This window comes from Coregonus clupeaformis, chromosome 13, assembly GCF_020615455.1.
Source record: "Coregonus clupeaformis isolate EN_2021a chromosome 13, ASM2061545v1, whole genome shotgun sequence".
In the NCBI taxonomy this organism is placed as follows: Eukaryota; Metazoa; Chordata; class Actinopteri; order Salmoniformes; family Salmonidae; genus Coregonus; species Coregonus clupeaformis.
The window spans coordinates 26,624,149-26,634,048 of record NC_059204.1 but is presented as its reverse complement, the minus strand read 5'-3'; positions in this window follow the sequence as shown (position 1 = coordinate 26,634,048).

Here is a 9,900-nt window from a genome sequence, read left to right as displayed (position 1 = left end):
TAGTCTCTCACCCAAAATGAAAATGGCTGATAATTCTATTATCTTTATGTATATTATTGTATGTATATAATTTTTTTGCTGATGTTCATTGTAAAAAATTAGAGAAATCAATAAATGTGATTGAAGGAAACAAGCAGATATGTCTATTATTGTTCCCTGTCATCATTTCATATAATTTCACCTCAGATTATGTTTCACATTTCAGTGCCTATCTGCGCTCATCTGTCCTTCTTTAGTCAGTCAATCAGTCATTCAGACAAACAGATTGAGTCTAAGACGGTCCAAAAGAATACCCTCTAGTCTACAGGATGACATAACACTGACATAAGAGGAAGTTTATGTATTCTAAGTCTTGACAGTTTGAGTAAAAGGAGACGTCTGTAACAGAATCATTCACAAGTCAATGGACAAATACTTCCACAATGAGTTCTGTAATGTCAACAGTAATCAAACAATGATTGGCTGATACAAACTAGTTTTGTATAACGACGAAGCTGCCCAATAGGGTGAGGCTCTGGGGAAAAAGGAAGTAAGGGAGTGGTGGAGTCAAGTGGTACCATCAGGCAGATGGATGTAATCTAATGTAATCTCATTCACCATGATAATCCCTATGCAGTTCCTTCAACACTCATGTATCTTGCTTTCTGCTCCTCTGGCATACTGTGGCCACCTACCTAGCTTGACCTCTGGACATGGCATCTAGCCAAGTACCCCAAGCATAAATACCTTTCATGGAAGACATTGGCCTGTACTGTCGATCACCTGTGTTATAATGTATAGTATGAACCTCGAGACAAATCAACCAAAACCACTACATTTTGCACTTTCTTCATAAAGATACAAGATACGTTAATGTGCTAGAGTCTGACTGTCTGTTCTCAGATTGGACAGCGCTTCATGTTGTTAAAATGTCATAGTGGTTCTGACTCATTCACCCTGCTCTGACCACTTTACAAGATTACAACAGAACTTGACTCTCTCTCTCTCTCTCTCTCTCCCCCTTCAGTCCATCCTTTCTGAGATTGGGATCCAGTGGAGGACGATAGGAAGAGAGAGCAAGGATTACATAGCATTAGAGGTATTTGTGGGTTTAAAATAGTGTGATCAAGTATAACACAAGTGGCTGACATACTGGGCATGCACCAGTTTTTTTTCTCTCTCTCTCTCTCTCTCACACACACACACACACACACACACACACACACACACACACACACACACACACACACACACACACACACACACACACACACACACACACACACACACACACACACACACACACACCTTCTACTTATGCACATGGTGCTCTGCAATCCTGATTAGGCTTGCTTCCACATGTGCACATTAACCCTCAGTTAATTTCCTCAGAATGCTTTATGGAACTTGTGACGTCACGAGAGGCTACACAGCTTTCAGCGGGATTGCTCAAGTAGTGCAAGGAGACAAGGTTCAAACAAAACAAGGATTTTATTATAGGTCTTGGGAAATTAACGAAAATATAACAAAATTCTGTTCTCTTGTGGCTCTTTAAGGGTTAACAGTTCAGGGATGTCTCTTCCACATCCAAAATCATAATTCTCACTCGCTCAGATAACTTTTCCCCAGCCTTACTGTAGTCCACGTTGCAGCTAGTGGCCAACCCAGCATGGCACTTGCCATCCCTATCAGAGCCCGGGCGGGAGTGAGTAACTCGGAGGATTGCACCGGAGCCTTCCCAGGATGAGTCTTGCCTCTCCGTTTCCGAGGTACTCGGGTTATCCTCTCCTGAGACTCTCTCCAGAGTGGGTAAAAGGCTGGGCAGTCTCGTCCAATTAGGACAGGGACGGGGAGGGAATCAACCACCCCCGCCGTCGTGTGTATGGTTCCCCGTGTGCTGGTCATTGTAAGTTCAGTAACGGGGTATTCTCTGGTGTCCCCATGGACACAGGAAACTGGGAGGACTTTCCCGGGGTCAGACACGTTGGGCCCACCAAATCCTTACGCACCAGGGTGGCCCGGCTACCAGAATCCAGTAAGGCCTCCACATCATGGTGATTCACAGTTACCGGGCAGGTGGGGGGTCGATCTGGGCCGCCATCTACGACTCCCAAGAGCGAGGCAAAACGGTGTGTGGGTGCTGAGCTGGAGGACTCCGCAGTGGGCATAGGTTCATCGGCTGGTTTCCCACACTGCCAGGAGATATGTCCCATCTCCCCACACCGGTAACACTGTCGAGTTTCCCCCTCCTGGTGTACTCTTCTTGGACCCGCCTGGTTTCTGGCTCCCCCTGGAGCCGGGATAAGTCCTGACGTGGCTGGGTTCGAGACCTTGGGGTCCTTTGGACGGGTTCTTCCCATTTGTGGTGGGGCCGCACTCCTGGGGTCTTTTCGGGAAGCATTCAGCATCTCCGCTGTGGCCTGGTACTTTTCCACAGCTTCCACGGTCAGATCAGCCGTGGTCAAGGCCTGTTGACTGATGAACCGTTTTGCCTCATAAGGCAGGGCGCGTAGGTAACGATCCACCACAACGGCCTCCACCACCGCCGCTGCTGTATTCCTCTGCGGATCCAGCCATTTCCTTGCGATTCGGACAAGTTCATGCATCTGCGCCCGAGGAGGTTGGTCTGGTTGGAAGGTCCAGCTGTGAAAGCGCTGGGCCATACCAAACGTTGTGAGTCCATATCTGCTGAGGATCTCAGCCTTCAGGGCATCATAGTCAGTAACCTGGTCAGGGCCCAGGTCCCGGACAGCATTCAGCGATTCCCGGTTAGAAAGGGGGCTAACAGACCAACCCACTGTTGCTTGGGCCAGGCTTCCCTAGTGGCCGTGGCCTCAAATGCATGCAGGTATGCCTCAATGTCATCGGTAGCTCCCATCTTAGATATAAAGTCACTTGCCTTTATTGGGCGGGTATTTTGGACAACCCTCTGTCTCTGCAACTGCAATTCCTCTGCCTTCAGAAGGTTGGCTTTCTTTTGCTCCTCCAAGAGAGCCACGTTTGCTTGCATCTGGGCTTGCTGGCCAGCAACAAGGGCTTTCAATATGTCCTCCATTTCAGTCGGCGGGGAGCCTACGGCCAACTTGGAAAACTGGGTGATCAAACCTTCGGTATCCTCCTCTGACATGCACTATTAATGCTTGAGTATGCCTGTATTCTCCACCATCTGTGACGTCACGAGAGGCTACACAGCTTTCAGCGGGATTGCTCAAGTAGTGCAAGGAGACAAGGTTCAAACAAAACAAGGATTTTATTATAGGTCTTGGGGAAATTAACGAAAATATAACAAAATTCTGTTCTCTTGTGGCTCTTTAAGGGTTAACAGTTCAGGGATGTCTCTTCCACATCCAAAATCATAATTCTCACTCGCTCAGATAACTTTTCCCCAGCCTTACTGTAGTCCACGTTGCAGCTAGTGGCCAACCCAGCAAAAAGTCCTTCCAAATGTCTCTCACGTATTTCCACAGGTGCATATATCCAAAGGTGAGTATTTCCCAAAGGTAAGTATCTCCAAATCCTTATATTCCTCATGGAAGTGGACGTGCAGCACTCTTGTCCTCCAGAGAGCCCAGGTTGGAGACTGTGGTTCTTCACCCCCCACCCACTCCCTCAGTGTGTCTCTTCCCTTCCCAAACCTTCAGCTCATCAGCTCCTGATTTGTTTCAGCTGCGTGGGAAGATTGGCCATAGAGGGGTGGAGTTCCCGACCATACCAGCAGATGGAGCCATAGCTGTCTGGGTTTGCAGCCATCTCAGGGGGATGTAACGTCCCTCCAGGACACAGCCTCTCGTGACATCACAAACTCCATATTCAATCTCATGAATATATACATATTTTTTTATCTAACCGTAACATTACTGTAAGACACTTAGTGGTTCATCTAGTTTTTTAAATTACAATTAATTCTAAAAATATATTTTTATGTCAAAAAGTCATTGTAGCTTACATTGAAAAATCTCTTCAATGGTGGCATTATGCAATTCGCAGCATGTGTGTCCAAGCGAAGGGAGTAAGGTAAGTGCGTGTGGCGTAGAAGTGATTTTGTCACAAATGTTCATATAAATGACTTTGCCACTCACTATTATAAGCATTCAGGGTTCAGTGAAAGTGATGTGCTTCTGTAGTAGAGCACTATGACCTCTAGTGGAGATACTGTAGTACTGCAACATAAGATCAAAGGCCCCGGATGGAACATGTCTGCCTGACGACTCAAACTGAATTCTTCCGCTGCTCTTGTTCACCACATACCTCAGTCAGACTGCAATCACAGTTTCTAAAACCCACAGGCGCAACATCGCGAGACTTCCGGGAACGCTTGTGAAACAGACCAGGCCGGGGTTTGGGTTTTGAAAAGTCAACGAGAAGTGAAAAATTCTTCCTTAGTTGTTAATTTTCTCGACATCTAAAGGCACAACCTAGATGTGAGCCAATGTCTTAAGTAGTTTAAGATGTTTTTACTCCAACCTCGCGAAAGTGACAAACTGACACATTTTAATTTCGGTCAAAAACTACTTTATATCGAAGGAGTGCCTTTTATTAAAAAAAAATATTTAACTAGGCAAGTCAGTTAAGAACAAATTCTTATTTCCAATAACGGCCTACCAAAAGGCAAAAGGCCTCCTGCGGGGACGGGGGCTGGTTTAAAAACAAAAAATAGGACAAAACACATCACGACAAGAGAGACACTTCAACACTACATAAAGAGAGACCTAAGACAACATAGCATGGTAGCAACACATGACAACACAGCATGTTAGCAACACCACATGACAACAACATGGTAGCAACACAACATGGCAGCAGCACAACATGGTACAAACATTATTGGGCACAGACAACAGCACAAAGGCAAGAATGTAGAGACAACAATACATCACACGAAGCAGCCACAACTGTCAGTACGAGTGTCCATGATTGAGTCTTTGAATGAAGAGATGGAGATAAAACTGTCCAGTTTGAGTGTTTTTTGCAGCGCGTTCCAGTCGCTAGCTGCAGCGAACTGAAAAGAGGAGCGACCCAGGGATGTGTGTGCTTTGGGGACCTTTAACAGAATGTGACTGGCAGAACGGGTGTTGTATGTGGAGGATGAGGGCTGCAGTAGGTATCTCAGGTAGTGGGGAGTGAGGCCTAAGAGGGTTTAATAAATAAGCATCAACCAGTGGGTCTTGCGACAGGTATACAGAGATGACAGTTTACAGAGGAGTATCAGAGTGCAGTGATGTGTCCTATAAGGAGCATTGGTGGCAAATCTGATGGCCGAATGGTAAAGAACATCTAGCCGCTCGAGAGCACCCTTACCTGCTGGTCTATAAATTACGTCTCCGTAATCTAGCACGGGTAGGATGGTCATCTGTTACAAGAGGGGGTCGCAGTTCCGGAGCGACCCACTAGGTGTCATCCTCCGACAACCTTAGGCACCTCCTCACTCACAGTCTGGACTAATCATTATCTTATTGGTGTCACCTGTGTCTACCTGTTCACCTGTGTATTTATGCCCTCACTTCCCTTGCTCAGTTTTCTCTGCTAGTTTCTCTATGTCCAGCAGTACTATGCATTGTCTGATCAGAGACCTATAAACAGGTACTTGAGAAGTGTTCTCCCTGTTTCGTTATTTGTCTCAGTCTTAGGTAGTATTTCGTATTTTGTCTGTCAGCTGGTTTTTGAAGACTTATTTGCTCCGACTTTCTTTTATCGTGAGAAGTCCGTTATTTTGTATTCTGGCATCGGGACCACCAGTAAAGATCCTTGTTTCACCATCTCTGCCTACTGCCTACTGTGTATCCTGCACCGCACCGGGGTCACACCTCATACCAACCCTTACAGTCATCTGAATCAGGGTTAGTTTGGCAGCTGGGGTGAAAGAGTAGCGATTACGATAGAGGAAACCAAGTCTAGATTTAACCTTAGCCTGTAGCTTTGATATGTGCTGAGAGAAGGACAATGTACCGTCTAGCCATACTCCCAAGTACTTGTATGAGGTGATTACCTCAAGCTCTAAACCCTCAGAGGTAGTAATCACACCGGTGGGGAGAGGGGCATTATTCTTACCAAACCACATTACCTTTGTTTTAGAGGTGTTCAGAACAAGGTTAAGGGCAGAGAAAGCTTGTTGGACACTAAGAAAGCTTTGTTGTAGAGCGTTTAACACAAAATCCGGGGAGGGGCCAGCTGAGTATAAGACTGTATCATCTGCATATAAATGGATGAGAGAGCTTCCTACTGGCTGAGCTATGTTGTTGATGTAAATTGAGAAGAGCATGGGGCCTAGGATCGAGCCTTGGGATACTCCCTTGGTGACAGGCAGTGGCTGAGACAGCAGATGTTCTGACTTTATACACTGCACTCTTTGAGAGAGGTAGTTCGCAAACCAGGCCAAATACTCCTTAGCCGGCCCACAAGAATGGAATGGTCTACCCTATTAAAAGCTTTGGCCAAGTCAATAAAAATTGCAGCACAACATTGCTTAGAATCAAGGGCAATGGTGACATCATTTAGAACCTTTAAGGTTGCAGTGACACATCCATAACCTGAGCGGAAACCAGATTGCATACCAGAGAGAATACTATAGACATCAAGAAAGCTAGTCAGTTGATTATTGACAAGTTTTTCCAACACTTTTGATAAACAGGGCAAAGTAGAAATTGGCCTATAACAGTTAGGATCAGCTTGATCTCCCCCTTTAAATAACATACACACTGTGGCCACCTTCCAAGCAATGGGAACCTCCCCAGAGAGGAGAGACAGGTTAAAAAGGTCAGAGATAGACTTGACGATGATAGGGGCTGCAACCTTAAAGAAGAAAGGACCTAAACCATCTGACCCAGATGTTTTTTTGGGGTCAAGTTTAAGGAACTCCTTTAGCACCTCAGACTCCGTGACTACCTGCAGGGAGAAACTTTGTAGCGGGGCAGGGGAAAAAATAGGGAGGAGCATTGGGGCTAGTCGCATTAGAAGGGGTGGAAGATGAGGACATGTTGGACGGGCAAGGAGGCATGGCTGAGAATAGGAGTCCTGACTTAATGAAGTGGTGATTAAAGAGCTCAGCCATGTGCTCTTTGTCAGTAACAACCACATCATCAACATTAAGGGACATGGGCAGCTGTGAAGAGGAGGGTTTATTCTCCAGGTCTTTAACCATTTCCAGAACTTATTGGGGTTAGACCCACACAGAGAGAACTGCTCCTTAAAGTAACTAACTTTGGCCTTCCGGATAGCCTGAGTGCAGTTATATCTAATTTGCCTGAACGAGAGCCAGTCAGCCTGAGTAAGCTTGTGCCAATCCTTAGGCCAAATGGAATTCTTGAGGTGGAGTAACTCTGCCAGATCACGGTTGAACAAGGGGCTGAACCTGTTTTTAATTCTAATTTTCTTTATGGGGGTGTGTTTGTTAACAATACCACTGAAAATATCAAAAAAGAAGGTCCAAGCGTCTTCGACAGAGGGGATCAAGCTGATTCTATACCAATTTACAGAGGACAGGTCATGAAGGAAGGCTTGCTCATGAAAGTTTTTTAGCATGACAAATCAGGAAAGGTCATTTCACTGAGCAGCCATTACGAACACAGGCTGTAAAACAGTGATCACTAAGGTCATTACAGAAAACACCAGACTGATACCTATCAGGATTATTTGTGAGGATAACATCAAGGAGAGTAGCCTTTTCTGGGTGTTTGGAGTCATACCTTGTGGGATTATAATAATCTGAGAAAGATCTAGGGAGTCCCATTGCTTTAGGACTTGGTCAGGTGGTTTAAACATGTCCCAGTTTAGGTCACCTAGCAGGACAAATTCAGACTTAGTGTAAGGGGCCAGGAGAGAGCTTAGGGCAGGTTGGGTACAGGCCGGTGCTGATGGTGGACGATAACACCCAGCAACAGTCAACAGTTTAATGCTTAAAACCAGCAAATCAAATTGTTTGGGGATAGACTTGGTGGAGACAACCGAGCACTGAAGGTGTTCCTTGGTAAAGATTGCCACTCCACCACCTTTGGAAGATCTGTCTTGCCGAAAAAGGTTATAACCAGAAAGGTTAACATCAGTGTTCAAAACACTCTTTCTTAACCACGTCTCAGTAATGACCAACACATCTGGATTGGAGCTGTGAACCCACACTTTCAATTGATCAATTTTAGGTAATAAGCTTCTAGTGTTAATGTGCAAAAAACCCAGGCTTTTATGAGAGCAGAAATCAATGAAACAGACATCAGAGCACAAGTCAGAATTGGGGCTAGCAACAGTAGATGGGCCAGGGTGTACATTCACATTTCTAGATATCATCAGCATTTGAATGTGCATCAGATGGCAACAAGATCATATTGTACAGCAATTTCATCAGGTAACATGAATACAAAGCCGGCGAGAGGTGGTTAGAATTGGATGGGAGGCCAAGAGTCCGTGTAACCAATAGAGAGTCAGGAGTGTGGGAACAAACATAGTCTGTCCCACAGTTGGGTAAACAAGCAAGTTCATAGTCAACAAAGCACGCAGGAGTCATGAGGCAAATAGCACAAGAAAAAATATATAACGACTTGGGGCTAGCCATTGTAAGTTCAAAGAGTCACTCGCCCCAACAAGATAACTTGAGAGAGTACCTCTCTATGAGTCCAGTAGGCTATAAAAGTATGAGATAAAAAGAATAGGAGGCCTATACTATTTAATTAAAGCGTTTCTGAGTAAGCTCACATAATAAGCTTCACAAGTTAATTAGCCTACCTAAAATTCCGATCAGTCCAGAGTCTGCGGTGTGTTTGTAAGTGCATGTGTGCTGGAGGCGAGCAAAAGCTCGGGAGAGAGGGGGGAGTGTGGCGGGGGTACCTGTACCAGACAGGGGGAAACAGGCCAGGGCAGACAGTGAACTGATCGGCAGGTGGAATCTAAGCAGCAGTGCAGCAGGCAACGGGAGTAGGTGTCACAACCGCTTGGGAGAAGCTTTTTTCGGGAGGCAGATTCCTTGTAGGAAATCCCAGCTAGCTAGCTAACGCAGCTAGCAAGTCTCTGTCCACCGTTTTTTTTCTACGTGCAAAAGGAGGTCGTTAGCTAGCTATATCTCTTCACTTTCGGCAAATGGTCCTTTACGACGTCCAAACAAAGTTGTCCTGTGACTGTTGTATTTTGGAGATTGCGAGGAGGATATCTTCTGATGTGATCAAAGCAACAATATTGTTTCTTATTGAGGTATTTTTTTTTATATATATATATATATTTTTTTTTTTTTGTCATTTAGCAGACGCTCTTATCCATAGCGACTTACCGGAGCAATTAGGGTTAAGTGCCTTGCTCAAGGGCACATCGACAGATTTTTCACCTAGTCAGCTCGGGGATTAGCCATGAAGTGCTTTGAAAGGCTGGTCATGGCTCACATCCACAGCATTATCCCAGAAACCCTAGACCCACTCAATTTGCATACCGCCCCAACAGATCCACAGATGATGCAATCTATATTGCACTCCACACTGCCCTTTCCCACCTGGACAAGAGGAACACCTACGTGAGAATGCTATTCATTGACTACAGCTCAGCATTCAACACCATAGTGCCCTCTAAGCTCATCACTAAGCTAAGGATCCTGGGACTAAACACCTCCCTCTGCAACTGGATCCTGGACTTCCCGACGGGCCGCCCCCAGGTGGTAAGGGTAGGTAACAACACATCTGCCACACTGATCCTCAACACGGGGGCCCCTCAGGGGTGCGTGCTCAGTCCCCTCCTGTACTCTCTGTTCACCCATGACTGCATGGCCAGGCACGACTCCAACACCATCATTAAGTTTGCCGACGACACAACAGTGGTAGGCCTGATCACCGACAACGATGAGACAGCCTATAGGGAGGAGGTCAGAGACCTGGCCGTGTGGTGCCAGGACAACAACCTCTCCCTCAACGTGACCAAGACAAAGGAGATGATTGTGGACTACAGGAAAAA